The sequence below is a fragment of the Bombina bombina genome, chromosome 1 (assembly GCF_027579735.1).
Source record: "Bombina bombina isolate aBomBom1 chromosome 1, aBomBom1.pri, whole genome shotgun sequence".
In the NCBI taxonomy this organism is placed as follows: domain Eukaryota; kingdom Metazoa; phylum Chordata; class Amphibia; order Anura; family Bombinatoridae; genus Bombina; species Bombina bombina.
In genome coordinates, this window is record NC_069499.1 from 382309215 (window position 1) to 382331717 (window position 22503).

At 36.5% G+C, this 22503-nt stretch overlaps 1 long non-coding RNA gene across 1 annotated transcript in view; it reads right to left on the bottom strand.

The window, feature by feature from the left end:
* Positions 1-1351: 1351 nt before the first annotated feature.
* The window catches only part of LOC128637935 (uncharacterized), a 33026-nt gene continuing 11874 nt past the window's right edge, over positions 1352-22503 (bottom strand). Inside the window, exon 4 of the long non-coding RNA XR_008399017.1 lies at positions 1352-1707. This is a non-coding gene — a long non-coding RNA (uncharacterized LOC128637935). The remainder of the gene's footprint in view (positions 1708-22503) is intronic.

Sequence of the window (22503 nt, forward strand, 5' to 3'; positions counted from 1 at the left end):
CAAATTAGATTATAGAAGTCAATTGAAAAGTTGTTTAACATTGTATTCTCTATCTGAATCATGAAGGAACATTTTTGGGTTTCATGTCCCTCACTGAAAAAAGGTGCAAATAAAAAAAATATATCTATATTGAAGATGTCTGCTAAGTATTATTGTTGTTAACAGTGTTTTAACAGTAAGACGCTTGGTTAAAACAATAGTATATGTAAAATGGTTATTTACATTTGATGTGTATTCATTATATTCATGAAATCTAAAAGAAAATGTATTTTGCCTGATATTAAATTCAATTTAAATAACACACACATCCTTCAACATTAATTAATCGCTCTTCGGAATAAATTTGCAGTGTGGCAACTCGTAACAAATTTCAAGTGCGCACATGAAAATGTTATGAGAAGTACAATAAAAGTATTAATGTTTCCTTCATACCGATATTTATTGTAAATAGCATAAAAATGTGTTAGAATTCTCTAAATTTGCAAAGCCTACACTTTACAATGAGGGACAGCCCATTTATATGTCAAATACACCATATGAAAACATTGCACTAACTAAACCACACTGAACAAAATATTATTTTTTTATAATTGTCCCCTTAGAATATGTGTAACATTGCAGAGCTTTTACATAGTTGTCAACATTGGGGAAAACAATTCCAGGACACTTTGAACCATAACCACGCCCATTTATGGATTGCATAGTCCACCCACTCCAATCCACCTCAAAACAAGAAGCATGTCAAATATGTGTAGTATACTTTATCCATACTGATTGCTTAAAGGGGGAGCAAAAATCATACTTTTTAAATGTACTTTTATTATCAAATTTACTTTGTTCTCATGTACCTTTGTAGGAAAATGTTGTAGCTTTTGAATATCAATACAAAGAGGGTCATATAACCCAAGACACAATAACACCATCAATTGTGGAAGGTGCTACATGCAGAACAGGGGTGCTGTGTATAAAAAAAAAACAGGAAATAAACAAATGCCCTCAATGCTTGCTATGTATATAATTTATTAAAAACATATTGTAATGTATATATGTTTTATGTATTTGTATGATGAAGTATATTACTGTAAACTTTAAATTAATTTTAAGCTATTGTTTATAATTTATTTACCTCCTTTTTATGTATGTTTATATTTTACAACTACTTGTTTCAGTAATCAAATGGCAGTACGGTGACTGAGATTGTACTGAATATGTAACTCTATGCACTGTTTGAATGTCTTCATAGAAATTCTAGTTTATTATATGCAAGTCAGTAATAGAAAAATAATAACTGTTTTTATTTCTGACAAACTAGTAGTGCTAAAATCTATCAAAGAACAATGTACCCGTTCGGATAAACCTTGTAGATTAAAATAAAACAGGAGAAAACTCATAGTGAGTGGCACTTCAGATGGAGTTTGGTAAATTAAGTCATTGACCTGCAATTGTGATTAATACCAAACAAGGTGCCCCTTTCCTCACAAGTAATGAATATCATTCAAACAGCAAGGGATTGCTGGCTGCTGTTTGATGCTGGTGACATTGAAAATTTAGGAGAAGAGAAATTCCGTCATTTTTCATTTGTATGCAAATGTTCCTGTTCCAGAAATTAACCCTTGAACCCCAATGTCAGTTCTCATCTCAAGCAATTCTCTTTGCTACCATTGCAAAGTGCAATCTTGTTGTTATCCTGGGGTCAACAGGGCTTTCCTGTGTTGCAGTTAAAAAAGAAAAAGAAAAAAGAAAAAGACTTGAGTCATAATGTGTCTTTGTTTACCCTCATTAAAGAGGAATAAAAGAGTATGTTGTAAAATGCACATCGCTAATATTCTGCACTGTGTCCCTCCATACAGTAATTGAAATGCAAAATGCTACTTTACCTCCTTAGGCAGAATAAACTACAAATCACTTCTACTAGTTTAAGGTGAACCATGGGACAATATATAAATCCTATTACTCATCCTTTCAGTAAAATCTTCCACTATTGGAAAGTTCTTTTGTTACCAACCACCTTAGACAAATGCCTACTATCTCTGCATGTGAAGGGAAAGGAGTTGATGGGGTTTTGGAATTGATGTGTATTTAATTATGCTAATTTAAGCAGCTGTAAAAAGCTTTTTTTTTGCTGTACAGAAGCACAATGTGACCAGCAAATACAGGTGTTCTTTGGAGAAGTGGCTTCATATGTAACTTAGCTGCACAAAAGAGATGAAGCAATATATTAAATTGTTTTCTTAAACACCTTGACTACTGCAAATTGAAAAGATAGTTGCATATAAATGGTCTAATATGTTAATTAGGGCATTTTAGATGAATACTGAGATGGAGAAAATAATGATGCTTCATTTGATTGAATATTTCAATCTATTCAGCTGGTAGAGAGAGCTCACGCTGGTTTAGAACAGGAATTTGGAGTGGTCTATATGTGACAGTCACACTGATTGGAATTAGAACATATTTTTTTTTTTTTGCAGTTTGCCCTCCCTATACGCTTGTCAACAGTTCAACACTTGGGTGTGCAATGAAACTTTATAGAACAAGCATGGAAACCTTTTTTTGAAACTGTGTGTCCAAATTCACAATAATCTTCTAAATAAAAAATATACAAAATATTTAAAATTTTTAAAGAAAAATGAATAATATAGATCAACAATTGAAACTTAAAGGGACACTGAACCCAACATTTTTCTTTTGTGATTCAGATAGAGCATGAAATTTTAAGCAACTTTATAATTTACTCCTATTATCAAATGTTCTTCATTCTCTTGGTATCTTTATTTGAAATGCAAGAATGTAAGTTTAGATGCCGGCCCATTTTTGATGAACAACCTGGGTTGTTCTTGCTGATTGGTAGATAAATTCATCCACCAATAGAAAAGTGCTGTCCAGAGTTCTGAACCCCAAAAAAAGCTTAGATGCATTATTATTCAAATAAAGATAGCAAGAGTACGAAAAAAAATTGATAATAGGAGTAAATTAGAAAGTTGCTTTAAATTGCATGCTCTATCTGAATGACGAAATACAAAATTTGAGTTCAGTGTCCCTTTAATTACTGATGTATAGTATGGATTCATAGGAAACAATATAAGCACTGCAGTTGCTCCAATGAAACAAAACAGTAGCCCAGAGGCAGGGTACCAGGCACTTTATAATGAGTGCCAACTTGGGTGGAACTTTCCAATTTACTTTTATTATCTAATTTGCTTTGTTCCTTTGGTATCCTTTGTTGAAAAGCATACCTAGCTAGACTCAGGAGCAGCAATGCGCTACCGGATGCTAGCTGCTGATTGATGGCTGCACATATATGTATCTTATCAATGGCTCACCAAAAGTGTTCAGCAAGCTCCCAACTGTGCATTGCTGTTCCTTCAACAAAGGATACCAAGAGAATGATGCAAATGTAATAATAAAAGTTAAGTGTAAAGTTGTTTATAATTGTTAGCTCTATCTGAATCATGAAATAAACATTTTGGGTTACATATCCCCTTAAATAGTGTCTTTAACCCCTTAATGACCGAGGACGTGCAGGGTACGTCCTCAAAAAAAAGGCAGTTAACGCCTGAGGACGTACCCTGCACGTCCTCGGTGTGGAAAGCAGCTGGAAGCGATCCTGCTCGCTTCCAGCTGCTTTCCGGTTATTGCAGTGATGCCTCGATATGGAGGCATCCTGCAATAACCTTACATGGCCATCCGATGCAGAGAGAGCCACTCTGCGACCCTCTCTGCACCGGACATCGATGGCCGGTATCGTTGGTGGGTGGGAGCTGACTTGGGAGGCGGGTGGGCGGCCATCGGTGTGTCCTGTGACATCAAGGGGGGCGGGATCGGAGGCGGGACCGTTAGGGGGCGCGTGCACAGAGGTTGGTTGGCGGGCGCGTGCACTACGGAAAATATTGTTCGGAAAAAATGCCCAAATCTTGTTTGTGCAAAAGCACAAAAAGAGATCATGGAGGGGTGGGGGGTTGGTTTTGTGTGGGGGGAAGCTACACTACAGAAAATTTTAATAAAAATTAAAAAAAAAACATGTTTTCTTCTAAACTGGGTACTGGCAGACAGCTGCCAGTACCCAAGATGGCGCAGATTAAGTTAGAGTGGGAGGGTTATAGAGCTGTTTGGGGGGGATCAGTGAGGTTGGGGGCTAAGGGGGGGATAGTACACAGCAGCATATGTAAATATGTTTTTTAAAAAACACAAAAAAACAACAAATATAGCTTTTATTTTAGTACTGGCAGACTTTCTGCCAGTACTTAAGATGGCGGGGACAATTGTGGGATGGGGGAGGGAAGAGAGCTGTTTGGGAGGGATCAGGGGTCTGATGTTTCAGGTGGGAGGCTGAGCTCTACACTAAATGTGATATTAACCCTGCAAGCTCCCTACAAGCTACCTAATTAACCCCTTCACTGCTAACCATAATACACGTGTGATGCGCAGCGGCATTTAGCGGCCTTCTGAATACCAAAAAGCAACGCCAAAGCCATATATGTCTGCTATTTCTGAACAAAGGGGATCCCAGAGAAGCATTTACAACCATTTGTGCCATAACTGCACAAGCTGTTTGTAAATGATTTCAGTGAGAAACCTAAAATTGTGAAAAATTTAACGTTTTTTTTAATTTGATCGCATTTGGCGGTGAAATGGTGGCATGAAATATACCAAAATGGGCCTAGATCAATACTTGGGGTTGTCTACTACACTACAATAAAGCTAAAATTACCCCAAAAAGCTCCCTACATGCTCCCAAATTAACCCCTTCACTGCTGGGCATAATACACGTGTGGTGCGCAGTGGCATTTAGTGGCCTTCTAATTACCAAAAAGCAACACCAAAGCCATATAAGTCTGCTATTTCTGAACAAAGGGGATCCCAGAGAAGAATTTACAACCATTTGTACCATAATTGCACAAGCTGTTTGTAAATAATTTCAGTGAGAAACCTAAAGTTTGTGAAAAAATTTGTGAAAAAGTGAACAATTTTTTTTATTTGATCGCATTTGGCAGTGAAATGGTGGCATGAAATATACCAAAATGGGCCTAGATCAATACTTTGGGTTGTCTACTAAAAAAAAAATATATACATGTCAATGGATATTCAGAGATTCCTGAAAGATATAAGTGTCCTAATGTAACTAGCGCTAATTTTGAAAAAAAGTGGTTTGGAAATAGCAAAGTGCTACTTATATTTATAGCCCTATAACTTGCAAAAAAAGCAAAGAACATGTAAACATTGGGTATTTCTAAACTCAGGACAAAATTTAGAAACTATTTAGCATGGGTGTTTTTTGGTGGTCGTAGATGTGTAACATATTTTGGTGGTCAAAGTTAGAAAAAGTGTGTTTTTTTCCATTTTTTCATCATATTTTGTATTTTTTTTTTTTTAGTAAATTATAATATATGATGAAAATAATGGTAGATTTTGAAACTAGCGCTAATTTTGAAAAACAAAAATGGTTTGGAAATAGCAAAGTGCTACTTGTATTTATGGCCCTATAACTTGCAAAAAAAGCAAAGGACATGTAAACATTGGGTATTTAGCATAGGTGTTTTTTTGGTGGTTGTAGATATGTAACAGATTTTGGGGGTCAAAGTTAGAAAAAGTTTTTTTTTTTTCAATTTTTCCTCATATTTTTTTTTTTTTTTTTTTATAGTAAATTATAAGATATGATGAAAATAATGGTATCTTTAGAAAGTCCATTTCATGGCGAGAAAAACGGTATATAATATGTGTGGGTACATTAAATGAGTAAGGGGAAAATTACAGCTAAACACAAACACCGCAAAAATGTAAAAATAGCCTTGGTCCCAAACGGACAGAAAATGGAAAAGTGTTGTGGTCATTAACCCCTTAATGACAGGACCATTTTTCAATTTTCTTACCCTTAATGACAATGGCTATTTTTACATTTCTGCAGTGTTTGTGTTTAGCTGTAATTTTCCTCTTACTCATTTACTGTACCCACACATATTATATACCGTTTTTCTCGCCATTAAATGGACTTTCTAAAGATACCATTATTTTCATCATATCTTATAATTTACTATAAAAAAAATTATAAAATATGAGGAAAAAATTGAAAAAAGCACACTTTTTTTAACTTTGACCCCAAAAATCTGTTACACATCTACGACCACCAAAAAACACCCATGCTAAATAGTTTCTAAATTTTGTCCTGAGTTTAGAAATACCCAATGTTTACATGTTCTTTGCTTTTTTTGCAAGTTATAGGGCAATAAGTACAAGTAGCACTTTGCTATTTCCAAACCACTTTTTTTCAAAATTAGCGCTAGTTACATTGGGACACTGATATCTGTCAGGAATACCTGAATATCCCTTGACATGTATATATTTATTTTTAGAAGACAACCCAAAGTATTGATTTATACCCATTTTGGTATATTTCATGCCACCATTTCAACGCCAAATGCGATCAAATAAAAAAAAATCGTTCACTTTTTCCCAAATTTTGTCACAAACTTTAGGTTTCTCACTGAAATTATTTACAAACAGTTTGTGCAATTATGGCACAAATGGTTGTAAATGCTTCTCTGGGATCCCCTTTGTTCAGAAATGGCAGACATATATGGCTTTGGCGTTGCTTTTTGGTAATTAGAAGGCCGCTAAATGCCACTGCGCACCACACGTGTTTTATGCCCAGCAGTGAAGGGGTTAATTAGGGAGCTTGTAGAGACCTTGAAGGGTTAATTTTAGCTTTAGTGTAGTGTAGTAGACAACCCAAAGTATTGATCTAGGCCCATTTTGGTACATTTCATGCCACCATTTCACCGCCAAATGCGAGCAAATAAAACAAAAAGTTAAAATTTTCACAATTTTAGGTTTCTCACTGAAATTATTTACAAACAGCTTGTGCAATTATGTCACAAATGGTTGTAAATGCTTCTCTGGGATCTCCTTTGTTCAGAAATAGCAGGCATATATGGCTTTGGCGTTGCTTTTTGGCAATTAGGAGGCCACTAAATGCTGCTGCGCACCACACTTGTATTATGCCCAGCAGTTAAGGGGTTAATTAGGTAGCTTGTAGAGAGCTTGCAGGGTTAATTTTAGCTTTAGTGTAGAGATCAGCCTCCCACCTGACACATCCCACCCCCTGATCCCTCCCAAACAGCTCTCTTCCCTCCCCCACCCCACAATTGTCCCCGCCATCTTAAGTACTGGCAGAAAGTCTGCCAGTACTAAAATAAAAGGTGTTTTTTTTTTTTTTAGTTTTTTTTTTATTATTATTCATCTGTGATGGACCCCTGCCTTAGCCCCCAACCTCCCTGATCCCCCCCAAACAGCTCTCTAACCCTCCCAACCTACCTATTTGTCCCCCTCTCTCTTTAATCATTGGTGGCAGTGGTTGCTGTGCGCGCGCGCGCGCACACACACAAACACATGCACGCGCGCGCAGGCCCCCCTCCGCACGCTCCCAGCATCCGGCGTGCACAAAGCATTTGCAGATGCCGGGTAGCGATGGGCCGCCCACCCACCTCCCTTGAAAGCTCCCACCCACCAACGAACGGCACCATCGCTACCGGTGCAGAGAGGGCCACAGAGTGGCTCTCTCTGAATCGGATGCTTGTTAAAGGGTATTGCAGGATGCCTCAATATCGAGGCATCACTGCAATACCCTGAGAGCTGCTGGAAGCGATTGCGATCGCTTCCAGCACTCTCTTAAACAACTGACATACCAGGTACGTCCATTGTCACTAACTGCTAGGGACACTGAACCCAATTTTTTTCTTTTGTGATTCAGAAAGAGCATGCAATTTTAAGCAACTTTCTAATTTACTCCTATTATCAATGTTTCTTTGTTCTCTTGCTATCTTTATTTGAAAAATAAGGCATCTAAGCTTTTTTCTTGGTTCAGAACTCTGGACAGCAGTTTTCGATTGGTGGATGAATGTATCCACCAATCAGCAAGGACAACCTAGGTTGTTCACCAAAAATGGGCCGGCATCTAAACTTACATTCTTGTATTTCAAATAAAGATACCAAGAGAATAAAGAAAATTTGATGATATGAGTAAATTAGAAAGCTGCTTAAAATTTCATGCTCTATCTGAATCACAAAAGAAAAAAATTGGGTTCAGGGTCCCTTTAATATAAATTGAACCCAGTAAGCTTTCAAATTAAATACATACAGTATATGCTTGTAATGATTTCTGTAGCACATTTCCAGTGGTAAAATACACTTACAAAGTTATTCTACAATTATTTTTATCTAATGTATATTTAAATTGTGTACACAGACATCCCAATATATATCTGTTATTTTTAAAATTACTACATTTCATATTTTAAAATAAGTCATATTCATTAGCTCTAAAAGGCAGAATTTATGGTGTCCCTAATGTTCACAATTACATTTATGGGTAACATATCTTTGAATAATCTTTATTTACTACCAGATAAGTAAAAGTCTAAGTTAAAAACAAAAAAATACAAAAAAATACATTTATTGAACATTATCCGCACAAACCAAATACAATCTTGTTGCAAACGCATTACACTCAACAAATCAAAAAGAAATCTCTACAATATAACACATGCAGGCAAATAAAAACAAATCACACTTTGTTAAAGGGACAGTTTACACAAAAAATGTATCTCCTTTAATTTGTTCCCAATGATCCATTTTACCTGCTGGAGTGTATTCAATTGTTTACAAATAACTCCTTAACCTTTATATTGGCATTTGAAATAGCTGATTTAGCCTGTAGTATCCCTTCCTATACTGAAGGTTTCTATACCTAGGTATAGGTTATTGACAAACTATCAGGTAGATTACAAGTTATGCGCGCTATAGGGAATTTAACGAAGGCAACAAAAGTTGCGTTATTTCACCCCCTATAGCGCAGCCATTACAAGTTTTTGAAACAGCCGGCTTGTGCGGTGCAATATGGTTGCATTGAGCTCCATACCGCACACAATTCAAGCGCTGTTTTGACGTGCTTGTGCGTGCTTTCCCCATAGACATTAATGGGGAGGTGTCAGAAAAAACCCTAATACCTGTGATCGCGGAATGAAAAGCTCCGTAACGCAGCCCTATTGATGTCTATGGGGAAAAAAACACACCCTAACATAAACCCCAAGTCTAAACATCCCTAATTTGCCGCCCCCAACATCGCCAACACATACATAATGTAATTAACCCCTAATCTGCCGCTCCAGATATAGCCACCACCTAAATAAATCTATTAACCCCTTATCTGCTGCTCGCGATATCGCCACCACTATACTTAAGTTGTTAACACCTTTTCCCCTTTTCCCCAACATCGCCCACACTATAATAAATCTATTAACCCCTATTCCGCCTCTGCCCGACATCACCGCCACTAAATAAAGTTATTAACCCCTAAACCTCTGGCCTCCCACATCACTACCACTAAATAAACCTATTAACCCCTAAACCGCCAGCCCCCCACATCACAACAACCTAAATTAAACTATATTAACCCCTAAACCTAACCCTAAACCTAACACCCCCTAACTTTAACATAATTAAAATAGAGCTAAATTAAAGTTACAATTATTAACTAAATAATACCTATTTAAAACTAAATACGTACTGACCTGTGAAATAAAACCTAAGCTAGCTACAATATAACTAATATTTATATTGTAGCTAGCTTAGGTTTTATTTTTATTTCACAATGACGTTTGTATTTATTTTAACTAGGTAGACTAGTTAGTAAATAGTTATTAACTACCTAGTTAAAATAAATACAAACTTACCTGTGAAATAAAACCTAAGCTGCCTTACACTAAAACCTACCATTACAAATAATAACAAAAACAAAATTATCCAAAATAATAAAAATAATTCCTATTCTAATATCCTATTAAAAAAATAAAAAACCCACTGCAAAATAAAAAAAACCTAATCTATAATAAACTACCAAGGGCCCTTAATAGGGCCTTTTTGTGGGCCCTTAAAAGGGCCTTTTGTAGGGCATTGCCCTAAAGTTAATAGCTCTTTTGCTACAAAACAAACACCCCCTAACAGTATACAACCCCCTACCCCCCAAACCCACAAAATAAAAAGTAAAACCTAATCTACCCATTGCCCTGAAAAGGGCAATTGTATGGGCATTGCCGTTAAAAGGGCATTCAGCTCTTTTTCCTGCCCTTAAAAGGGCATTCAGCTCTTTTATGAAATGCCCAACCCATAATCTAAAAATAAAAACCCACCACAAAACGAAATAAAAACATTACACAAAATAAAAAACAAATGATCAAAAATAATAAAAATTATTCCTATTCTAATACCCATTTAAAAAAAAAAAACAACCCAAAATAAAAAACCTAATCTAAAATAAACTACCAAGAGCCCTTAAAAGGGCCTTTTGTAGGGCATTGCCATAAGTTAAACAGCTCCTTTACCAATAGAATTTCAGTAGCTCTCATCCTATTGGCTGATTTGAATTTCCAAAATCAAATCAGCCAATAGGAATGCAAGGGACGCCATTTTGAATCGCATACCTTGCATTGAACATTCAGTATACAGCGGCAACCATATGAAGAGGATGCTCCGCGCCGGATGTCTTCAGGATGGACCTACTCCGTGCCGCCGGGATGAAGATAGAAGATGCCGTCTGGATGAAGATAGAGCCGCCTGCCGACGGGATGAAGATCGTTCAAGCAAGACTTCAGCAACTGTGAGTGGATCTTCGGGGGTTAGTGTTAGGATTTTTTAAACTTTTTTGGGTGGATTTTTTTTTAGTTTAGGGTTTGGGCTTTTCGTAAAAGAGCTAAATGCCCTTTTCAGGGCAATGCAAAAGAGATAAATGCCCGTTTAAGGGCAATGCAAATACAAATGCCCTTTTCAGGGCAATGGGTAGCTTAGGTTTTTTTTAGAGTTAGGTTTTTTATTTTGGGTGGTGGGTTTTAGTGTTGGGGGGGTCTTTGTATTTTTTTTTACAGGTAAAAGAGCTGTTTACCTTAGGGTAATGTCCTACAAAAGGCCCTTTAAGGGCTATTGGTAGTTTATTGTAGGTTAGGGTTTTTTTTTATTTTGGGTGGGCTTTTTTATTTTTATAGGGCTATTAGATTAGGTGTAATTCTTTTTTATTTTCATAATTTCGTTTGTTATTTTTCGTAATTTAGTGTTTGTTATTTTTTGTAATTTAGTATTTTTTATTTTTTGTAATTAGTTTGTAATTTTTATGGTAGTGTTAGAATTTTTTTAATGTGTATTTTAGTTCTTTAATTGGTAGTTAGTTTAATTTTAGTTTAATAGTTATGATAGTTTAATTGTTAGTTTAAACTCAGTTTTTTTAAATTGACAGGTAAGTTTTAATTTAATTTAAGATAGGGAAATTGTAATTTTTATATAAAGTTAGGGGGGCGTTAGGTTTAGGGGTTACTAGTTTAAATTAGTTTATTGTGATGTGGGGGGCTTTTGGTTTAGGGGTTAATAGTTTAATTTAGTATATTTCGTTGTGAGGGGCTTGCGGTTTAGGGGTTAATAGGTTTGTTATAGTGGCGGTGATGTAGGGCTTAATAACTTTAGTATAGTGGGGGCGATGTGGGCGGACAGCAGATTAGGGGTTAATAATATTTAAATAGTGTTTGCGATGCGGGAGGGCGGCGGTTTAGGGGTTAATAACTTTATTATAGTGGTGACAATGTCAGGGAGCGGCGGAATAGGGGTTAATAAATTGTATTAGTGGTGGCGATGTCGGGAGCGGCAGATTAGGGGTTAATAAGTTTAATATAGTGTTTGCGATGTGGGAGGGCCTCGGTTTAGGGGTTAATAGGTAGTTTATGGGTGTTTAGTGTTCTTTGTAACACTTTAGTTATAAGTTTTCTGTAACATTTTTGTCGCGTAAAACTCATAACTACTGCTCTCAGATGGAGGTACGGATATTGTCGGTATAGGCTGAAACGCAAGCTTTTTAGCCTCACCGCAAAACTCGCAATGGCAGCGCTATGGAAGTCCCATGAAAAAACTTAATTTTAACGAGTGCGGGACTAACGTTGCGTTACAGACTAAAAGGCTTGCGGTAGAGCTATACCGACAAGACTTGTAATGGCTGCGGTGCTGTAAAAACAATAATATATTATATTATACAATAACTCTTAAAATAGACTTCTCTCCAAAGATACAATTGAATAATTTATTATACAGCTGAATTTCAGTTTAAAATATAAGGCAGTGTCCTGTTCATATTAACAAGGAGTTTTTTCTTCCCCAGGTATGACATAATAAATTAGAAATCAAAACTATTTCCAAGGATGGATACCAGATAACATTAAAGGGACATGAAACCCCATTTTATTCTTTTGTGATTTAGATAGAGCATACAATTCTAAACAATTTTCCAATTTACTTCTGTTATCTAATTTGCTTTATTTTTTGTATCCTTTGTTGAAAAACATACCTAGGCAGGCTCAGGAGCTGTGAACTAGCTGCTCATTGGTGGCTGCACATATATGCCTGTTGTCATTGGTTTATTGATTTTTTTCAGCTATCTCACAGTAGTGCACTGCTGCTCCTTCAATTAAGGATATAGAGAGAATGAAAATTGATTAGAGAAGTAAATTGAAAAATTGTTTAAAATTGTATGTTCTTTCTTAATCATGAAAGGAAATCTTTGGGTTTCATGTCCCTTTAAAGTAAAAACTAATATAGTCTTTTAAAAAAGTCCCTACTAATATTATGAAAATGACAATACAATAAAAATATATATTGATTTCTAGAGGAAAATAACACACACATAGTTATTATATGGAGTAAGTGGCCCCCAACAAGACAGAATACTCAATCTAGTGTTTTTATAATCAGATATTTTATGTCTACACATTTTATGCATAGATTCCAAAATCAGTGCCCTTTTCACTGAAATAAGATAGGCATTTATGGAAACATATAAGGCTTCTGTGGGTCAAGTGTGAATGCACAATGCTCTTTGCATATTTTTTTATTGACTGGCTAAATCTGTATGTCAATCAAAGCTCAAAACCTACTACTAAGGAGTCACTTCCCTACCACATAGTGTTTTATATTATTAAAGGGAGAGTCTACTCCAGAATTTGTATTGTTTAAAAATATATATAATCCCTTTATTACTCATTCCCCAGTTTTGCATAACCAACACGGGTATATTAATGTAATTTTAACCTCTGTGGTTACCTTATATCTAAGCCTCTACACAGACTGCCTCATTATTTCAGTTTTTTTTGCCAGACTTGCATTTTAGCCAATCAGTGCCCTCTCATAAATAACTCCACGTGCATGAGCACAATGTTATCTATATGACCCACATTAACTAACACCCTCAAGCTGTGATAAACTGTCAAATGCATTCAGATAAGAATAGAAATTAGCATATGAGCCTATCTAGGTTTAGCTTTCAACTAAGAATTCCAAGAGGACAAAGCAAATTTAATGATACAAGTAAATTGGAAAGTTGTTTAAATTGACATGCCCTATCTGAATCATGAAAGTTTAAATTTCACTAGACTGTCCCTTTAAGTGACACTTCAGTCAATGTTTGTTTTGTTTCAAATTGATCATTGATTTATTTGTTAGTTTGTTTGTTTTTTGTTTTGTTTTTAAATGAATGCTCATGTCCTGGATTAACCAAACGTAACCTGCCAAGCTTGCAAAGGCACATCCCTCTCTACCAAGAATGTGATGGGAACTAGCCTACTCAGCCAATGAGCCTTACTGAGATGTACACCGTTTAATGCTTTAATATAAAACTTAAACACATGAAGCAAACCCTGTTTCCTATAGTTTATTAGACCTTTACCCAGTCCAGTTGCAAAAAAAAAAAAAAAATTGTGGGTTTAACCTGCATGCAGAAATGCACACAAGCTGTGAAATTCTATCCTTAAGCTCCCAACCTTTCTTCATGACATTATACATTACATCAAAAAATGACATCACTGATGTATATCAGAAGCTGTTAAAGGGTTAAATGGCTTTAATTATAAAATCATATGAACAATCTAAGTATCATGTTTTGTGTTTAGCACAGCAGGGGCAAGGCTTTTCCAGCTACCATAAATAACAAAGTTAGCACTGATAAGAATATTAGCATGTGTAATGTACGTGAACATGTAATACAAGGTTACCTATATAATAGGACACTAAAAAAAGGCTGGCACTAGTCCTGTATGTTCATACTAAAATTGTTACCAACCACAAAGCAGTTTCTTCCCTAGAGCAATAATTATTAACCAGCATTGTGTAAATTGCAGGCACCCTCTGGTTAAATTACATGGCTAATGCTATTGATCCCTTTATTTACACATTTTCTTACAATTTCAATTGTTGGTGCTTCTTTAACAAGTAGCATTCTCTTTTTATTTATTTATTTATTTGTAAAATGTTCACATTATGATGAAAATACACACACAAAAAAACTATACTATTATAGTGAGGACGTATACAATTTATTTGCAGAATTTTCACATTATGATGAAAATACACACACACACAAAAAACTATACTATGATAGTGAGGACGTATACAAGCCAGCAGTAAAAATTGTGACATTATGAACTCACCACTTGCAATGTTAAAGGGACCGGAAACCCCAACATTTTCTTTCATGATTTGGTTAGAACATACAATTTTTAACAACTTTTCAATTTACTTCTATTATTAAATTTGCTTCAGTCTCTTGACATCCTTTGCTGAAGGAACAGTATTGCGCTACTTGCAGCTAGACGAACAGATCTAGTTAGCCAATCACACGAGACAAATGTGTGGATGCAACTAGCTCTCACTAGTTTAGGATATGTGCATATTCTTTTTCAACAAGGGATACAAAGAGAATGAAGTGCACTTGAAAATAGAAGTTAAAGGGACAGTCAAGTCCAAAAAAAAGTTTCATGATTCAGATAGAGCATGTAATTTTAAACAACTTTCCAATTTACTTTTATCACCAATTTTGCTTTGTTCTCTTGGTATTCTTAGTTGAAAGCTAAACCTAGGAGGTTCATATGCTAATTTCTTAGACCTTGAAGGCCGCCTCTAATCTAAATGCATTTTGATAGTTTTTCACCACTAGAGGGCATTAGTTCATGTGTTTCATATAGATAACATTAAGCTCATGCACGTGAATTTACCATGGAGTCAGCTCTGGCTGAAATGCAAGTCTGTCAAAAGAACTGAAATAAGGGGCAGTCTGCTGAGGCTTAGATACAAGGTAATTACAGAGGTAAAATGTGTATAATTATAACTGCGTTGGTTATGCAAAACTGGTTAATTGGTAATTAAAGGGACACTGTACCCAAAAAAAATTATTTTGTCATTCAGAAAGAACATGCAATTTTAAGCAACTTTATAATTTACTCCTATTATCAATTTTTCTTTGTTCTCTTGCTATTTTTATTTGAAAAAGAAGGCATCTAAGCTTGTTTTGGGTTCAGTACTTTTTTATTTGTGAATGAATTTATCCACCAATCAGCAAGGACAACCCAGGTTGTTCACCAAAAATGGGCCGGCATCTAAACTTACATTTTTGCATTTCAAATAAAGATACCAAGAGAATGAAGAAAATTTGATAAAAGGAGTAAATTAGAAAGTTGCTTAAAATGTCATGCTCAATCTGAATTACGAAAGAAAAAATTTGGGTACAGTGTCCCTTTAAGGGATTATCTATCTTTTAAAACAACTAAAATTCTGGTGTTGACTGTCCCTTTAATTTAAAAGTGTCTTAAAATGACATGCTTTATCTAGGGTTGCCACCTCAGCCATGTTTTCATGGACACTTATGAGTTACACATGCTGCAGGGAGGAATATGAATATTGCATATAACAAGTGTTGTCCAGAAACACAATGCACACCCTGCAGCATGTGTATCTCATAAGTGTCCAGGAAAACATGGCTGAGGTGGCAACACTATCTCTATCTGAATCATGCCAATTTAATTGTGACTTTTCTATCCCTTTAACTTTATAATGCACAGCATTTTAGCTAAAGATAGGCAACTTTTCTATTTCAAAATGGTAAACCGAATATTCACCTTGACATTCATTCGATTTTTCTATACACTTGTTAGATTTGCCTATATAAATTAAAAATTCATATATGGAATAAAATATTTGAATTTGATTTAAAACAAATATAAATACATTTAAGATATCAATGAACTTTGAAGAAAATGTATTTTCTCATGTGGAATAACTTTATGTAAGCCTGAAAAACGTTAAGCCACTTTAAGATAAATCTGTGTGAATGAGCAATTATTCACCTATGTCAGCAACTGACCAATCACATAATGCCCTGCAGGTTCTTCACATTATTAATTTCCAGATTTGGTCAATTTGGTAATTGGCCACACTGTATAATATTAAAGTGAAGGTAAAGTTTGCCGGTTGTCTCACCTTTACTATATTACTGACATACTATATAGTGTGATCGCTATTTTTTTTTTAATTATTTCAATCTGTATTATTGTATTTATAACTAATGATTTTTACTTATTTTGGTGGTCTTCGCTCCTCCCTCCATCAATTTCCGGATTTTACAGTCTCTTACGTACAGAGCGGTCCCACTCGCTCTATACATACATCAAATGCGCGTTCTCGATTGCCTGACAAAGTGCGCATGCGCACACCTCGGCTTCTCTTCTATTTGCGCCTGAGTGAGTGAAAGTGTTTGCAAAGTTAAAAAAAAGGACTTACTTGCGATAGAATGAAAAGAAAGTGCGAGGAGCGAGCCCGGGTAGGAAGTATAAGGAAATAATGCCAACGCATGCGCACAACTTACAGCATTGTTCTGACGTCAAATGACGGCCGCCTAACGGCCAGACTCACTATTGGCTGGTTCAAGAACGTGACCGGACCAAAACCCCCCCCCCCAAAAAAACCAGGCTTTTTGGAAACGATTCGGAATTGCAAACAAACAGGCTTATAACTCAGTAAATATAATAAAATAATTAAAATGATGAATTAAAGTTCCTCTAATTTTATAAGTATTTACATTGCCACTAATCGAAACAGGCGAAGTTTACCTTCACTTTAAATGTCATTCAATGTAAATCAAATAATACATTATTTAATGTACCAAAATTGCTTTTTTTTTATCTCTAGGAAAGTTAAAATAATCATAATATTTATGATTCAGATAGGGCATGACATTTTAAACAACTTTTTAATTTACTTTTATCATCAAATTTGCTTTGTTCCCTTCTTGGTAATTTTGAAAAACTAAACGTAGGTAGGCTCAAACTGATTTCTACACCGTTGAAAACCGCCTCTTAGCTCAGAGAGTTAGACAGTACTAGTTCATGTGTGTCATATAGATAACATTGTGTTCACTCCCGTGGAGTTATTTAGGAGTCTGAACTGATTGGCTAAACTGCATATCTGTCAAAAGCACTGAGATAAGGGGGCAGTCTGCAGAGGCTTAGATACAAGGTAATCATAGAGGTAAAACAAATATTAACCCCTTAACGACCGAGGACGTGCAGGGTACGTCCTCAAAAAAAAGGCAGTTAATGCCTGAGGACGTACCCTGCACGTCCTCGGTGTGGAAAGCAGCTGGAAGCGATCCTGCTCGCTTCCAGCTGCTTTCCGGTTATTGCAGTGATGCCTCGATATGGAGGCATCCTGCAATAACCTTTTGAAGCCATCCGATGCAGAGAGAGCCACTCTGTGGCCCTCTCTGCACCGGAGATCGGTGGCTTCCTTCGTTGGTGGGTGGGAGCAGTACCGGGAGGCGGGGTGGCGGCCATCGATGGCCCTGGAGATGTGGAGGGGGGCGGGATCGTGGGCGGGGATGCCCAGGGGCGCGCACGGACGCGCGCGCGTGCACGGGAGGGCGGGGGCGGGCGCGTGCACGGGGAGGGAGCGGGTGGGAACCGCTACACTACAGAAAAAGGCAATCAGTTCAAAAAATGTATATAAAAAAAAATACGATCAATGAGATGGTGGGGGTTTGTGGTGGTGGGGGGGGTGTTTGGGGAAGCTACACTACAGAAAAAAAATACATAAGAAAGAAAAATAACACTAAGAAAGAAAAAAAAAAAGCCCTTTTTTGTGCAAGCTGGGTACTGGCAGACAGCTGCCAGTACCCAAGATGGCCCCCAATAAGGCAGATATGGAAGGGTTACAGAGCTGTTTTGGGGGGGATCAGGGAGGTTGGAGGCTAAGGGGGGTCCTACACAGCAGAAGAATTATTTTTTTATTTTTTAAAAAAACCTAAACCCCCAAAAAGCTTTTATTTTAGTACTGGCAGACTTTCTGCCAGTACTTAAGATGGCGGGGACAATTGTGGGGTGGGGGAGGGAAGGGAGCTGTTTGGGAGGGATCAGGGGGTCTGATGTGTCAGGTGGGAGGCTGATCTCTACACTAAAGCTAAAATTAACCCTGCAAGCTCCCTACAAACTTCCTAATTAACCCCTTCACTGCTAGCCATAATACACGTGTGATGCGCAGCAGCATTTTGCGGCCTTCTAATTACCAGAAAGCAACGCCAAAGTCATATATATCTGTTATTTCTGAACAAAGGGGATCCCAGAGAAGCATTTACAACCATTTGTGCCATAATTGCACAAGCTGTTTGTAAATGATTTCAGTGAGAAACCTAAAATTGTGAAAAATTTAACGTTTTTTTTTTTATTTGATCGCATTTGGCGGTGAAATGGTGGCATGAAATATACCAAAATGGGCCTAGATCAATACTTTGGGTTGTCTACTACACTACACTAAAGCTAACATTAACCATACAAGCTCCCTACAAGCTCCCTAATTAACCCCTGCACTGCTGGGCATAATACACTTGTGGTGCGCAGCGGCATTTAGCGGCCTACTAATTACCAAAAAGCAATGCCAAAGCCATATATGTCTGCTATTTCTGAACAAAGGGGATCCCAGAGAAGCATTTACAACCATTTGTGCCATAATTGCACAAGCTGTTTGTAAATAATTTCAGTGAGAAACCGAAAGTTTGTGAAAAAATTTGTGAAAAAGTGAACGATTTTTTGTATTTGATCGCATTTGGCGGTGAAATGGTGGCATGAAATATACCAAAATTGGCCTAGATCAATACTTTGGGATGTCTTCTAAAAAAAAATATATACATGTCCATTGATATTCAGGGATTCCTGAAAGATATTAGTGTTCCAATGTAACTAGCGCTAATTTTGAAAAAAAGTAGTTTGGAAATAGCAAAATGCTACTTGTATTTATGGCCCTATAGCTTTCAAAAAAAGCAAAGAACATGTAAATATTAGGTATTTCTAAACTCAGGACAAAATTTAGAAACTATTTAGCATGTTTTCTTTTTGGTGGTTGTAGATGTGTAACAGATTTTGGGGGTCAAAGTTAAAAAAAGTGTGTTTTTTTCCATTTTTTCCTCATATTTTATAAAATTTTTTATAGTAAATTATAAGATATGATGAAAATAATGATATTTTTAGAAAGTTAATTTAATGGCGAGAAAAACGGTATATAATATGTGTGGGTACAGTAAATGAGTAAGAGGGAAATTACAGCTAAACACAAACACCGCAAAAATGTAAAAATAGCCTTGGTCCCAAACGGACAGAAAATGGAAAAGTGCTGTGGTCATTAAGGGGTTAATATAACTGTGTTGGTTATGCAAAACTGGGGAATGAGTAATAAAGGTATTATCTATATTTTTAAACAATAAAAATTCTGGTGTAGACTGTCCCTTTAAATATTTTTTATACATTATTTTTAAAGGAAACTTAAATACAAACGACTGATATTAAGAGTATGACATTTAATGTTAAATAGAAATTACATTTAAAATTTAATTTCTACAATGTTTTTAAAATATGGGTAGCTAGCAAAGAAAAAAAAAAGAAAAAATATATTGCAATGTCCTTTCAGGAAATCATTATATATGTCCCTAGCTGGCTTCACAAAAAGATAAGATAAACATTGTTAATATTCTTCTTCATTATATTATATCCAAGCATTGAATTGGTATTCAAATATTTTTTAATGCAATACTTATTAGCTGATATAATATGCATGTGTCCATTTAATTGCCTTAACTGTCTTTATCCGTCTATTAAGCATTTACCCCCAAAAAATGTGAATGTGTCATTGTTAGTATTGTTTAAAAAAAAATTGTCAGCTTTTCTATTCCAGTGTTAGTTATACTCCAATTCACTCTCCTGCTGTGGTTCGAAAATGAATCCAACACCCATGGGCCAAGTGCCCAAGTGCCAACTGATCTTCAGCATATTCTTTCCAGTGACAGCACCTGACTTCCTGGCTTGGATTTCTAAGGTCCTTATTTCTGGCTTGATCTACAGCTGGCTGTTGTGGCAGCTGTTGAACTGACGACTTGGTGTTTGGTCAAATTTTCTGTTTGGACAACTTACTCGAGTAAATGTCATTTTGTCTGACTCACACTTGTTTTGAGGGAATATTTTATTTTCAATTATTAAGAGGGTTGGAAAAATCACTTCTTTTTTTAATACTGAACTGTAGCATGTCCGTTTGAATAAACTAAACTGTTTCTTAAACCAATGGAATTTTATTCTCATATTAATTTAATGATATGAGGAAATAAAACACATTTGTGTATCAAGTCACCTGTTTGAATAAATTAATTGAGGGTTTATTTTTCCTGTTGCGTCAGTAAATCAAGGTTTTTAAATCTTATGGTAACCTAAAAAAGAAAATATGAAAAAACTAAAAAGCATAACGTGATGTTTTGGATTATTTTTTTTACAGGGGATTTGTAAATTGAAGATGGGATGAGGGTTATAGAGGAGGTGGGTGAAGCCTGTCAAAGGCAAGGCCTGTGGGTGAGGTTGTGGAGATTAATGACATGGTGGTCATAGTGAAGATGGGGTCCAACAGGAGAGATGTTACAGCCTTGGGTTTACTCATGTATAATGTTTAAGGGGCTGTCAGAGCAGTGAAACCGATTTTTTTTAACCTTTGTGAATTGTAAGACTGACAGCATAGCTTATATGTACGTACATACACTGATCAGCCACAACATTAAAAGCACTCACAGGTGAAGTAAATAACATTGATTATATCATCACAATGGCACCTGTCAAGGGGTGAGATATATTATACAGCAAGTGAAAAGTCAGTTCTTGAATTTCATGTGTTGGAAGCAGGAAATACGGGCAAGCGAAAAAATCTGAGTGACCTTGACAAGTAGTGATGGCTAGATAACTGGGTCAGAACATCTCCAAAACAACAAGTCTTGTGGGGTGTTCCCGGTATGCAGTGGTTAGCACTTACCAAAAGTGGTGCAAGGAAGGACAACTGGTGTCAGGGTCATGGGCGCCCAAGGTTTATTGATGCACATAGGGAGTAAAGGCTAGCCCATCTAGTCCAGTCACACAGAAGAGCTATTGTAGCTAAAATTGCTGAAAAAAATAATGCTGGCCATGATAGAAAGGTGTCAGAACACACAGCGCATCACAGTTTGTTGTGTATGGGGCTGTGTAGCTGCAGACCGGTCAGAGTGCTCATGATGACCCCTGTCCACTGCCGAAAGCACCTTAAATGGGGACATGAGCATCAGAACTGGACCATGGAGCAATAGAAGAAGGTTACCTGGTCTGATGAATCCCGTTTTCTTTTAGATCAGGTGGATGGCCAGGTGTGTGTGCATCGTTTACCTGTGGAAGAGATGGCAGCAGGCTGCACTATTTGAAGAAAGCAGGGAGGTTATGCTCTGGGCAATGTTCTGATGGGAAACCTTTGGCATTGGGAAACCTTTTGGTTCTGGCATTCATGTGGATGTTACTTTGACATGTACCTTGTTCAGGAATAGTTTGGTGAGCATAACAAAGAGTCCATGGTGTTGCCTTGGCCTCCAAATTCCGAAGATCTCAATCCGATTGAGCATCTGTGGGATGTGCTGGAACAATATATCCGATCCATGGAGGCCCCACCTCACAACTTGCAGGACTTAAAGGATTAGCTGCTAATGTCTTGGTTCCAGATACCACAGGGCACATTTAGAGGTCCTGTGGAGTCCATGCCTTGATGCAACAGAGTTGTTTTGGCAGCATGAGGGGGACCTACACAATATTAGGCAGGTGGTTTTAATGTTGTGGCTGTTCTGTGTACGTGTCTCAACAAGTGTATTAAGACTCAGTGACTGGTTGAATAATCTTATCAGTATATACATATATATATATATATATATATATATATATAATATATATATATATATATATATAATTACATAAACATACTGTATTAAAGGGACAGTCTACACCAGAATTGTTATTGTTTAAAAAGATGGATAATCCCTTTACTACCCATTCGCCAGTATTGCATACTTTTTACCTCTGTGATTACCTTGTATCTAAGCTTCTGCAGACGGCCCCCTTATCTCAGTGCTTTGACAGACATGCAGTTTAGCCAATCAGTGCAGACTCCTCAATAACTCCATGGGAGTGAGCATAATGATATCTATATGGCACACATGAACTAGTACTGTCTAACTATGAAAAACTTTCAAAATGCTAAGAGGCGGTTTTCAACAGTTTAGAAATCAGTTTGAGCCTAGCTAGGCTTAGCTTTTCAAAACTACCAGCAAGG